This window comes from Schistocerca americana, chromosome 3 (genome assembly GCF_021461395.2).
Source record: "Schistocerca americana isolate TAMUIC-IGC-003095 chromosome 3, iqSchAmer2.1, whole genome shotgun sequence".
NCBI lineage: Eukaryota > Metazoa > Arthropoda > Insecta > Orthoptera > Acrididae > Schistocerca > Schistocerca americana.
Genome location: NC_060121.1, coordinates 149732447 through 149745256, shown reverse-complemented (window position 1 = coordinate 149745256; position 12810 = coordinate 149732447).

Here is a 12810-nt window from a genome sequence, read left to right as displayed (position 1 = left end):
AGCTACGTTGTTGCTATAATGACAGACGGCTCGCCAACGACTCAGTGTGTTTTTCTTCACTGACAGGTCTCTGTACGCATACTGCAAGCGCATACGTATATCTTCGATGCTCTAGTTTTCCCCCAAAAGAAACTCAGTGACAGCTCTCTTCTTGGTACGCACTTCCGTTACAGACGCCATTTTGAAGGCTACGTAGAGCGCCTCCACCAACCGGACCTTCATTAGACTTTAGGGGCTGAAGCGGGAATATCCCACGGTGTCCCACAACAAATTGCGCATTTTTTCAACCGAAACTGGCAGGGAGAAAATTTGTTTAATTATTTATTGAACAGCCCTCGTAATTTTTACTTCGCTCAGTGTGTCTAACCCTACTTTGCCTTACTCAGAAGTTTCTCTATTGAAGATTTACGTTTTCTGTGGTGTCTCTGAATCTGTTGATGAGACTAGCAGGATAGTTTCTTTTGCGAAGATCACTGCTGATTTCCTTCTCCGCCTTGTCCTACGACCCGAGTCACTCTTCCTCCACTACTGGACTGGACGTTGTTGGCTTATATCCTAAAATTCCTTCCCTCTTGGAAACTTTTTCTTTGGCCACTCTTTGTTCCAGGAGACAAGCTTTACAAAACACTTCTGTAACGCTGACGCTGTGTCCATTTAATTTTAAGTAATTTTTTATTTCATACTGGCAGCCTCCTAAGTGCGCAGGGTGGGCTCACGTTCTGATATTTGTTCATGGTTCTCGGAAAACTAGCGCATATGTTGTGGACCGCACGCTCAAATACGGGATTCCATCTACTGTCTAGTTACTTTGGTATTAATTGCACTGAAGAAGTAATGACCTCCCCGTCCATCGGTCATGAGGGACCCATCGACACCGACAGACCGCCATGTCATCCTCTGCCAATTGTGGGAGTCTTCCCCACTCGCTATTAGGGTGCCTACGCGATGCAGCGCTCTCGGAGTCCTATACAACAATTAAGACAAATAACAATAGTAGTTTTATTTCTATAGAGCAACTGACAATACTTAACTTTGGAGATTTACAAATAGTAATCGCAAATGAGTGGCGACAGGCAATATAATTTAGAGTCCTCTATATGTGAACTGTTCAGGCAAGCTGACACACGTCACTGATATCTAACGTCCGCGAGGCGCTGCCGATCTGCGCGGTCGAGGTTAGCAGGAGCGGCGTTTATATTCACTTCTTCCAAATGCCGCTCCTAGCGCAGCGCGGTCCAATTCAGCGCACCATTGGCCGACGTTTCCTTACCACCTTCTCTGCTCTTGCCTTCCGCATTTTCGTTCCGGCGCTTGTGGTTATGTCAGAACATTCCTTCCCCCACCCCCTCCCCCCGTGTGCGACCACGACGGGGGATGCCGGAGCGTGGACGCTCTGATGAAGCGGGAGCTGTGGCTGAAGGGGACGACCAGCTACCGGCCGTAACCCGCCATTCGGCCTGCGCTCTGGCAAAAACGTCCCCCGGAAAACGAACAAAAGGGTGGACGTCTACCTCCTGCTGCCATGAACCAAGTGAAGAAGGCGGCGACTGCTGCTGTGGCGTGGGCGGGTCCAGCTCCACCGGTAGGATGAGACGAGGCGGAGGAGGCAAAGGCTCCGTCTCCATGGGGTCGTCCCGCGGTATCGTGATGACACCCTCTGGCGGCTGCTGTGGCCGCGCTGTCCTCTGGACAGAGCGACTGAAAGATCATCGTGTGCATGAGAGAGGCGAAACTGATTTTGATGGCGGCGCTGCAAGCAATCTGGACCTGAAAGAAGATACATGCAAGCCCCATGTCGACGGACTATCTCGCCTCGCGCCCACTGTCTACTGCCGCTAACAACCCTGTAAAAGACAATGCCACGCGGCGCGAAGCGATACCTGCGGCCTTCCTTCGGCGCCGGATGTTGAGCAGGGTGGAACAGTGTGCGATGGTGGCGGCCGTGAAGCAGTTCCGCCGGCGATGGTCCATCTCTTGGGTTCGAAAGATATGAGGCGAGAAACAGTTTGCAATGCTTGGTCCCTTGTGTGTGTCACCAAGTCGGCTCGCATCCGCACACAACAATCGATGTCCCTGTCCATACTAAAGACCGCGGAAAACTAAACTACAGGGTTATTACAAATGATTGAAGCGATTTCACAGCTCTACAATAACTTCATTATTTGAGATATTTTCACAATGCTTTGCACACACATACAAAAAAAAGTTTTTTTAGGCATTCACAAATGTTCGATATGTGCCCCTTTAGTGATTCGGCAGACATCAAGCCGATAATCAAGTTCCTCCCACACTCGGCGCAGCGTGTCCCCATCAGTGAGTTCGAAAGCATCGTTGATGCGAGCTCGCAGTTCTGGCACGTTTCTTGGTAGAGGAGGTTTAAACACTGAATCTTTCACATAACCCCACAGAAAGAAATCGCATGGGGTTAAGTCGGGAGAGCATGGAGGCCATGACATGAATTGCTGATCATGATCTCCACCACGACCGATCCATCGGTTTTCCAATCTCCTGTTTAAGAAATGCCGAACATCATGATGGAAGTGCGGTGGACCACCATCCTGTTGAAAGATGAAGTCGGCGCTGTCGGTCTCCAGTTGTGGCATGAGCCAATTTTCCAGCATGTCCAGATACACGTGTCCTGTAACGTTTTTTTCGCAGAAGAAAAAGGGGCCGTAAACTTTAAACCGTGAGATTGCACAAAACACGTTAACTTTTGGTGAATTGCGAATTTGCTGCACGAATGCGTGAGGATTCTCTACCGCCCAGTTTCGCACATTGTGTCTGTTCACTTCACCATTAAGAAAAAATGTTGCTTCATCACTGAAAACAAGTTTCGCACTGAACGCATCCTCTTCCATGAGCTGTTGCTACCGCGCCGAAAATTCGAAGCGTTTGACTTTGTCATCGGGTGTCAGGGCTTGTAGCAATTGTAAACGGTAAGGCTTCTGCTTTAGCCTTTTCCGTAAGATTTTCCAAACCGTCGGCTGTGGTACGTTTAGCTCCCTGCTTGCTTTATTCGTCGACTTCCGCGGGCTACGCGTGAAACTTGCCCGCACGCGTTCAACCGTTTCTTCGCTCACTGCAGGCCGACCCGTTGATTTCCCCTTACAGAGGCATCCAGAAGCTTTAAACTTCGCATACCACTGCCGAATGGAGTTAGCAGTTGGTGGATCTTTGTTGAACTTCGTCCTGAAGAGTCGTTGCACTGTTATGACTGACTGATGTGAGTGCATTTCAAGCACGACATACGCTTTCTCGGCTCCTGTCGCCATTTTGTCTCACTACGCTCTCGAGCGCTCTGGCGGCAGAAACCTGAAGTGCGGCTTCAGCCGAACAAAACTTTGTTTTCTACGTATCTGTAGTGTGTCGTGACCATATGTCAATGAATGGAGCTACAGTGAATTTATGAAATCGCTTCAATCATTTGTAATAGCCCTGTATAGAGATAAACGGACTATCAGGACGTGCTGCGTAACTCTACTATAGACCCTGACGATAACGCACGAACTGTGTCTAGTAATACGCAGATATTCAAAAACCTAACTATCGATGCACTCAGGTGAAACTAAATAATTCGCCCCTGATTAGGAACTTGTAATGTGTCACAAAATTTGTTTACTTTCCGACGCAAACGAAAACGCGAGAACAGTGGCTATTAGATATTAAATTTACACGCAGAAACTCAAGAAACTAAACTATTAAAGCACACAGATAATATAATAAAATTTGTTCCTTGGTAGGAACTCGTAAATGTCACAAAAGCGGTTACTTCCCTGTTTCTGCGTCTGTCTCGGTCGGTTACAGCTGCCTGACTGCCAGTCTGTTGACTGGTCAGCACTAAGGAGTAAGGTAGCACATGTTGAAGCATGGGATACGGCATTAGTGGAAAAACTGTTGAGTGAGTACATGGAATTGTTCAGCACCAAATTCATTCTAGAAGTGAAGCACCCATCTAATAATGATTGTGTCGAGTTCCAAGGCATTTACAACCTATTATGTAGGAATTTATAGATCAGAATCTTAGAGATGGCATCATAGAACCCAGCTGTAGTCTCTGGTCTGCTTCCATTGTAATTGTAAGCAAATAATTTCCACAAGGTGGCAAAGCATATAGTTTCTGTTGCGACTACTGGTTCCGCAACTAGAAAACATTGACAGATGCGTAGCCTATGCCTAATATAAGAGAGACATTGGACAACAAGGATCGGTGTCGGTACTTCGCAACGCTGGATTTGCGTAGTGGCTACCACCATTTAGAAGTGACGCCAGAGAACCGACCAAAAACTGCAACGCCGTCTGGATACTTTCAACTTCTCTGCAAGTCTTTTAACTTAAAAAGCCGCCGGCAATATTTCAGTATTTGTTGGATTGTGTGTTGCGCTGATTAAAACCACAACAGTGCATGGTGTACCTGGGTGACATAATCATGCGTTAAAATGATATTCTGGAACTGTTGCACAAACTGTTTGATCGTCTATGCGTAGCACGCTAACGTTGAGTTTAGAGCAAATCGTTTCGTATTGTAAGAAGTTCGGTATTTGGGTCACATTATGGGGCAGGGTGGAATTTCTACCAATCCAAAGCTAGATAAGGCCATTCGAAATTCTCCAACACCACCAAGGTGCAATCTTATCTGGGGCTCACGAATGTTCCAAAATTTTCAGAAATTTCAAGACGTCTCACGCAATTTCTGCGCAAAAGGGGTGAAGTTTCATTGGCCAGCTGAGTGTGAGGCGACGTCCCAAGAGTTAAAAGATTTGTTGGCATCTAATCCTACTTTGGTCTGTTCAGATTTCGAAAAACCGTTTATTCTCTCTTGTGATTCGAGCGCTTTTGCACTAGGAATTATTTTGAGTCAATCAGTACGATCTTTTACGTACACTTCATGGCAGTTGAATAATGCTGAACGAAATTATTCCACAGTGAAGCAGGAAACGCTGGTAGTGATTTTTGGAACTGGGTACTTTCGTAGTTACCTGTATGGTAGGTGATGTAAAGTAGTGACTTGTCAAGCAGTGCCTAAGTTTTTTTTAGGACTTAATGACCCAGTGACAAATAAACAGGACCAGAAGGATCGTGTCATGCGATAATTCGCCTAGAGTACAAGTGACCAAATTTTAAAGTGGCATCGGCGGTGTCTGTATAGTTAATAGAATCGTGACATACATACAGCAGCAGTAGCGGTAACAGTTTGAGGTGAGAACATGTGAGGAAGGCCGCGCGGGATTAGCCGAGCGGTCTCAGGCACTGCAGTCAAGGACTGTGCGGCTGGTCCCAGCGGAGGTTCGAGTTGAAACACATATGTATTCATTACCAGCGATGGCGAGGTATGACAGAATCTCTGACCAGAGAGTTATTTATCGTTGCTAGTCTGCGCTTGACCGCGCGAGACGACAGTGCTAGTGTGTAGCGAGTCGGCAGGAACAGCGGTTGCATGTAGCGAGTCGGCAGGAGCAGTTGTACTCTGTCTGTAGTAGTAGTCAGTCGACAGTATTAGCGAGTGGACGGTTGTACTGAGCAGGCGTCGGCATGCGTCGACGGCGTGTTCTTCTTGCGATTCTGGTCAGGATTGTGGTGGATGATGAGTATTGTTGTAGAAGGTAATGAAGCAGCATTACGCACATCTAGTAATGTATGTTAATTGTAATTAATTTGTTCAAAAAATGCCCCAATAATAATTTTTTTATAAAGTAAATCTTTTAAAGAAAAGTAATCATTTCAATTTAAAGAATATTTCCTATGCATTTCCTCCAAGAATCAAAATTAAATATACGCCAGCATTGCACGAAGCTGTGTCGATAAATAAGAGCAGACATAGATGCAGTTTTTATTGAGGTAAGAATTTTTGCTTTTTTTTTATTCAGAATACAGGGCCGAAGGTCAGCGCTGCTGTCCTTATAAAATTTATCAGGTTTAATTATTTCTGTTGAGATGTTACATACGGTTGATGGTTCATTATTTGATTATTATTATTGTGGACTTATGATCAATTATTATTCTTTAATTTTGTGGGGAGTTTACGCTTGGCTTCATTTCAATTTAACGATATTTGGGTTCATTTCCATTTACATTTTTATTGACGTATTTTTGCTGGGAGGTTACACTTGGCGACATCCGGACCAGGATCGTATTTCTTTGAGAATCTTCTGAGAAGTAGTCATATATTTGCTCTTATTTACTTAATAATTAGCATTGGCGCAACACATTTTTTTTTTATTTGTCAATCTTTCTTCCACAGATCATCGGCAATTTGTTGCTCTTAGTTATAATAGTGTTTGTTGGATTTTGCATTGTCTTTGTTTCATTTGTGAATAATTGTGATTTGTGTAAAAATGCCGCGAAAGACTGTTAACAGTACATCACGAAGTATAATGAGTGAAATAACCGACACTAATAATTTGAGCGATAGTACTTGCGACACGCAGTGTAATAATGACAGTTCCTCATTTACGGACAATCAGTGTGTGCTGATCACCGGTAATGATTTTATTGCTAATGATGAGGAAACAAATTCAATTGTGTCCTCTGTTAATTTTACGACAATTGATGACGCGGGGCGTTCTGTTGCTTGACACACCCGGTTTGCAGGATTTACGTGATGAACAGACAAATTTTTCCAACAAAAAGCAACAGTATACTCAAAGTAGGACAGATCTATTTAATTCCGATTTAGGGACTAACAGTGCACATCCGATTGGCAAACATTTTCAAGAATCACAGAATAACCAAATGGTTACACAAAACGTGACAATTGCAGATACACCAATACACAGCACAGAGAATAGAGTTGCTAATTTTGGGTCGGATCAAATTATGACATTGTTGCTGCAAATGAATAAACAACTTAGTGAAAAACTAGACAACACTTCCAAACAGTTGAATGAAAAAATAGACGGCAATTCAAAACGGTCAGATGAAAGACAAGACAACAATCACAAACAACTTAGTGAACAGAACAAACAACTTAATGAAAAATTAGACAACAATTCCAAACAGTTGAATGAAAAACTTGACAACAATTCCAAACAGCTTGGTGAACAGATCAAACAACTTAACGAAAAACATGACAACCTTAATGAAAAATTAGACAACAATTCCAGACAGCTTAGTGAACAGATTACAGCCATTGCCGCGCAGTGTCATGATACTAAGGAACAATTACGTGTGGAAATTGAGGTTTGTGCTAGAAAAAGTAGTGAAGAAATTAGATCTGTTGCTCAAGAATTAAGGGATATGCAAACAGCTGCAACAGAATCACTTAGAGATGAAATTAGTGCAGTTGGTAAACAATGCTCTGAAAAAGCAACACAATTACGCGACGAGTTTAAAGTAATCACAGCAGAACTTTCGCGCACAATGGATGCAGAGATAGACGCGAAATTCGAACAACAGAACAGTCAAATTGACGAGCGTTTTAATCATCACCTACAAAACAGTGATACGCGTTTCCGTAAATTTATACAGGAACAGAATAAAGTAAAACGACAAGTCATGTAAACAATCACCGCACAGAGACAGGAAGATAAACGTAAATTGTTTGCGAAGGCAAAAACATACGTAGACAACAATATTGCTACAGTGTCCGACGAAATTAATACCATCAAACAGTTGAACACAGAATTACGTGATAAAATTTCTGATCTTAAATCGAAAACAGACACACACACAGCAGACTTTCAGACAATGACAGACAGACTCGAACAATTAGAACTAACACAGGATTCCGATGTCATTAAAGCAGACGTTAAAAAATTGAGCGAAACCACACGTAAAATACAAAAACAAATTAATGCTTCTGACAGTAAAAACGATGATCAGGTAAAAATACTGACTGAAAAATATGATGAATTGGCCAGTCGTATTGATGTTATCGAAAGTAATAATGGCAGCAAATCAGACGATACTTCGTTTAACCAAACACCTGAATTCCAAAATCTACAGCAGACAATCAATGAGATAGATTTGTCTAATAATACATTACGTAGAAAATTGTCAAGTTTACAGCAAGAGGTAACAGAGATAAAAAATATTTCAGTTAATAACACGTCACAGCATACGGCGAATTCCGAACATTTCCCACACTCACACAGCCAGTATAATTTAGGTAATCTACAGAGAGTACGTGAGTTAGATTCTGAACAGTCACAGTCAGACAGATTCTCATACAATCCTGAACCTGTTCCGTCATACAGAGACGATAATTTTGATTACAAACATTTTATATCAGTGAGAAAATTTAAAGTATCTAAAAACGACAGAACACAGATTCACCCACTGGATTGGATACAACAATTTAGCTTTGCTTTTCCACCGACTTGGCCCGTAACGCATAAACTTGAATTTATTTGCAGTTTTTTGGAAGGCGAAACGGCAACTCGTATGAGACCGATTGCGAGGCAATGCTATTCGGTAGAAGAGTTTCAGAATGCTTTTCTGTCAGCGTATTGGTCGAAGACGACACAGCGCGGAATTAAGGATCAACTAATTAGTTTACCGAATTATGAGAACTCAAATTTTCCCAGTGTCACGCAATTTTTTGAGCACATGGTCCAACAAAATCAGTACTTAAGTGAACCATACAGTGAATCTGCACTTATACAATTATGCATTTCTAAATTACCACGGTCATTAAGAGTGTCACTTTTAACGGGTCAGCAGAAGGAAAACATTTCGGCATTCAGGGATCTGTTACAGCTTTTGGAAGTGCAGCAATCGGATTATTCCTTTGTAAACAAAAATTTTTCATATAATAACCAAGGCCAACAAACTTACAATAATTACGATCAGCCATGCAATTTCAATAGCGAAGGTAATAGACGCTTTAGGAACGACAACCACCAGAACTTTAATAACAGGCAAAATTTTAATTATCAGTATCGTCAAAATTATCAGCAACAGCAAACACATTTTGGTAACAATAGAGGTTTTTCTCCGCAACAGCATGAATGCAGTGTGCAAGGTCAGCCAAGCTTTAATGTTTCGCCGCGTGCACGTATAGTCTCAGCTCCTACAAATACTAACGCACGGCAGCAAGGAAATAACTATGTACAGAAAACACAGTATTTTAATTCCTATCGCAATGCACCGTATAGAAATGACTATCACGACAGACGTAACAACAATGAGCACAATTATCAACATACGTTTAATAACAGTCGGTCTTACCAGCAGCAAAATGATCAGTATCAACATATTCTCATGAATGAACCAGACAGTAGGTATCATCCAGAACGTAATACGTCTGGAAGAAATAACAGAACAGTTCAAATAGTCGAAATGCCACAGCATCCTCCCGAAAATAATAACACGTCAGATAGAATTTGACTAGATACAGTACAGGTTGCATCTACCAGCAACGTAAGCAATACTTCAGACACACAGAATGTTGTTCATGAAAATGTTATTACTTTTGACGACATCAGAGACACTCTTTTGCAGGAAGGACCAGTTGTTCAGAAAACCATTTCACATCCTGTCATCGAAATTAAAATTGGTTCATCGAAATTTTCAGCAGTAATCGATTCCGGATCACCTATGTCAGTAATAAATGAAGAAACTTTCAACGAATGTAACAAAGAGAATACCTATCCTACATTGCCATTAGGCAAAACGAAAGTAAAAGGAGCAGTATCTAGTAAAGGAGTAGACGTTAAATTACAGACACATTTATCATTTTGTATTGCAGGTCATACTTTTCACTCAAATTTTTGGATTGTTCCCTTATTGACAACAGACGTTATTTTAGGTACGAATTTTCTGGTACAACACGACGCAATTATTGGCTTTCAAAATTCCTATTTAATGTTGAAGGATGAAAATGTACAATTGGCTTTAGAATTTCAGTACTCATTATCTGCAGAAGAACAAACAATTAATCGCACAGATGTCATTTCCGTATCACGTAGCAGACTGTAATTCCACATTGTTCACAGATACGTACATACATAACTATAATACTCCAGACGAAGCCGACTGTGACGTAATAGAGATGATTTCTGATAAAGTTAAGCAAGGCAGTGCAAATACAGATGACGAACGCACGCAACTACACAAAATTCTTTTACAGCAAGCTCCAGTTTTTGACAACGTTCCAAGTCAAACAGCACGACACATTTAAAGCCAAGCATTATCCCATTCCATATATCCATAGAGAACAAGTTAAGAAAGAACTGCAAGCTATGCTTGACCAGGTAATTATTGAACCGGCAGTTAGTCCGTACATAAACCCGCTCCATATTGTTAAGAAAAAAGATGGTTCACTTCGCCTCGTACTTGATTCGCGTCACATCAATGACATTATTATTAATGAAACAGATCGCCCACAGACACTAGAAGAACTACTACAGAAATTTCATGGTACTGCTATTTATTCCACATTAGATTTGAAATCGGGATTTTGGCAAATTCAGCTGCATCCGAAATGCAGTAAGTACAAGGCTTTTCTCTGTTTTGGTGACTGTTATCAATTTTGTAAATTACCATTCGATTTAACTATTTCTTCTGCAGCTTTTATTCGCGGTTTGAGTGCAATACTTCCGACAGAACTTAAAGACAGAATCACAACGTACGCAGACGACATTCTTATTGCAGAAGCTAATTGGTCTGAACACAATCTGATTCTAGAACAACTGTTGCAAACTTTTCGTGCACAAGGACTCACAGTTAATCTCAGTAAATCGCACTTTGGTAAAACTTCTATAACATTTCTTGGACATGTAATTTCAGCAGAAGGCATTGCGCCTGACCCGGAAAAACTTCAAGCTTTACGTGATATTACTGTTCCTACGACGAAGAAACAACTACGCAGTTTTTTGGGTTTAATTAACTTTTTTCGTAAATTTATTCATTACTCTGCTTTAGACACCCCTAGATTATATCAATTGACAGGTAAAAATACTATTTGGTCCTGGGATAAGCAAGCACATTCTGAATTTATGAACCTGAAACATGCTTTGTTGAATGCACCACTTTTATCGCACCCAGATCTTACTAGAAATTTTTCCATTGCCACCGACAGTTCTAACACCGCTTTAGGCGTGTATATGTTTCAGGAAATTGAAGAAGATGGCTCTACAGTAATTAAAAACATCGCATTTGCAAGTCGCATTCTGTCACCTGCTGAACGCAATTATTCTGTTACAGAACTTGAAACATTATGTGTTGTTTGGGCTTTTACGAGATTTAGGCATTTTCTTTATGGAAGACATACCACCGTTTACACAGACCACAGAGCGATACAATTTTTATTTTCGGCTAAATTTACACACGACAGATTAAGCAGATGGAAACTTTACTTGCAGGAATTTAATTTTTCAATTGTTCACATTCCCGGCACAAAATGTTGTAGCAGACGCACTATCTCGTTCTCTCAGCAACAATCAGCAAGACATCGCAACCAACTTCTGCAAAGCAAATTTCAGCGTCATGTACATTCAACAAGTTGCATTTGAAAATTTTACTTCGTCGTCATTACAAGATATAGCACAAGAGCAGAGTAAAGACAACGTATGGAAAGAGACTAAACACCTTTGGTAAGATAGGAATAATGTTACCATTAGAAACCATTACACAGTACGCAATGACATTCGCCGCTCTCATCCTGTCAGCAACAATTGGTTATTATGCATTCCTGACGAACTTATTAACAAATTAATCTGGTATACTCATTTAAGTTACGCACATTACGGAGCCAGAAAATGTTTTCTTATACTGAGACAGAACTGTTATTTTACGAACATGGAGAAACGTATTCGACGAGTTTTAGCGTCATGTAAAATCTGCCAGAAAGCTAAGTCAGACACAACTTCACATATTCCTCCATTACATCCCATTGTACCTGTTAAATTGAGACATATGGCTGCTGTAGACATTTTTGGTCCGATTCCCAGAACTAATAGAGGTTTTTGCTACATCTTTGTCGCTGTTGAACTCACTTCAAAATTTGTTACCTTCACTCCGTTACGCAAAGCTACTGCTAAAACTGTTTCGAAAGCATTCGTAAAACATTTTCTATTTCATGTAGGGCATGTGTTGAAAGTAATTTCCGACAATGGACCACAGTTTCAATCTGCTATATGGACACGTATGTTACGAGCTAGAAACATTGCTCCGATTTATATATCCAGGTACCATGCTTCTTCGAACCCTTGTGAACGATTAATGAAAGAAATTGGTAAACTGTGTAGAATTTACTGCCATAAAAAACATATTGATTGGGACACACACATACTCTCATTTCAAGATGTAATTAATTCCATAAGAATGAATCTAGTATGCTATCTCCGTCTGTTATACTGAAAAATGATGAACCACCTAACAAAATTACAGAATTATTAACATTTCCTACATCTCGTCGACTACGACACCATGAAATAATTGACATTGCGCTGAACAACATCAAACGTGCCACAGAGGGCCGGAGAAGACAGCAAAAACAGGTTTGTACATGCCGTGACTTTCACATTGGACAGAAGGTATTAGTACGTACACACTATTTATCCAATAGAGTAAAAGGTAGGTGCAGTAAATTTGAACTTCTACACGCAGGTCCATATCGGATCCGCAGCATTCCTCACCCCAATGTTGTACACGTCGAAACTTTGAGAACCAGAAAAACCAAAGGAAACCACCACACATCGAATATCAAACCTTTTATTGAATGAAGATACTTTATGATTTAACATGCTGTAATGCCATCTGCTAATTTTTATGATCACTTATGCAATTATATTCACATGAATACTTACTGATGATTGTCGTATTTTTCTTGGCAAGTGCCCGGCAAGGTAAGGTTAGCAGGTCGCTCTTCTT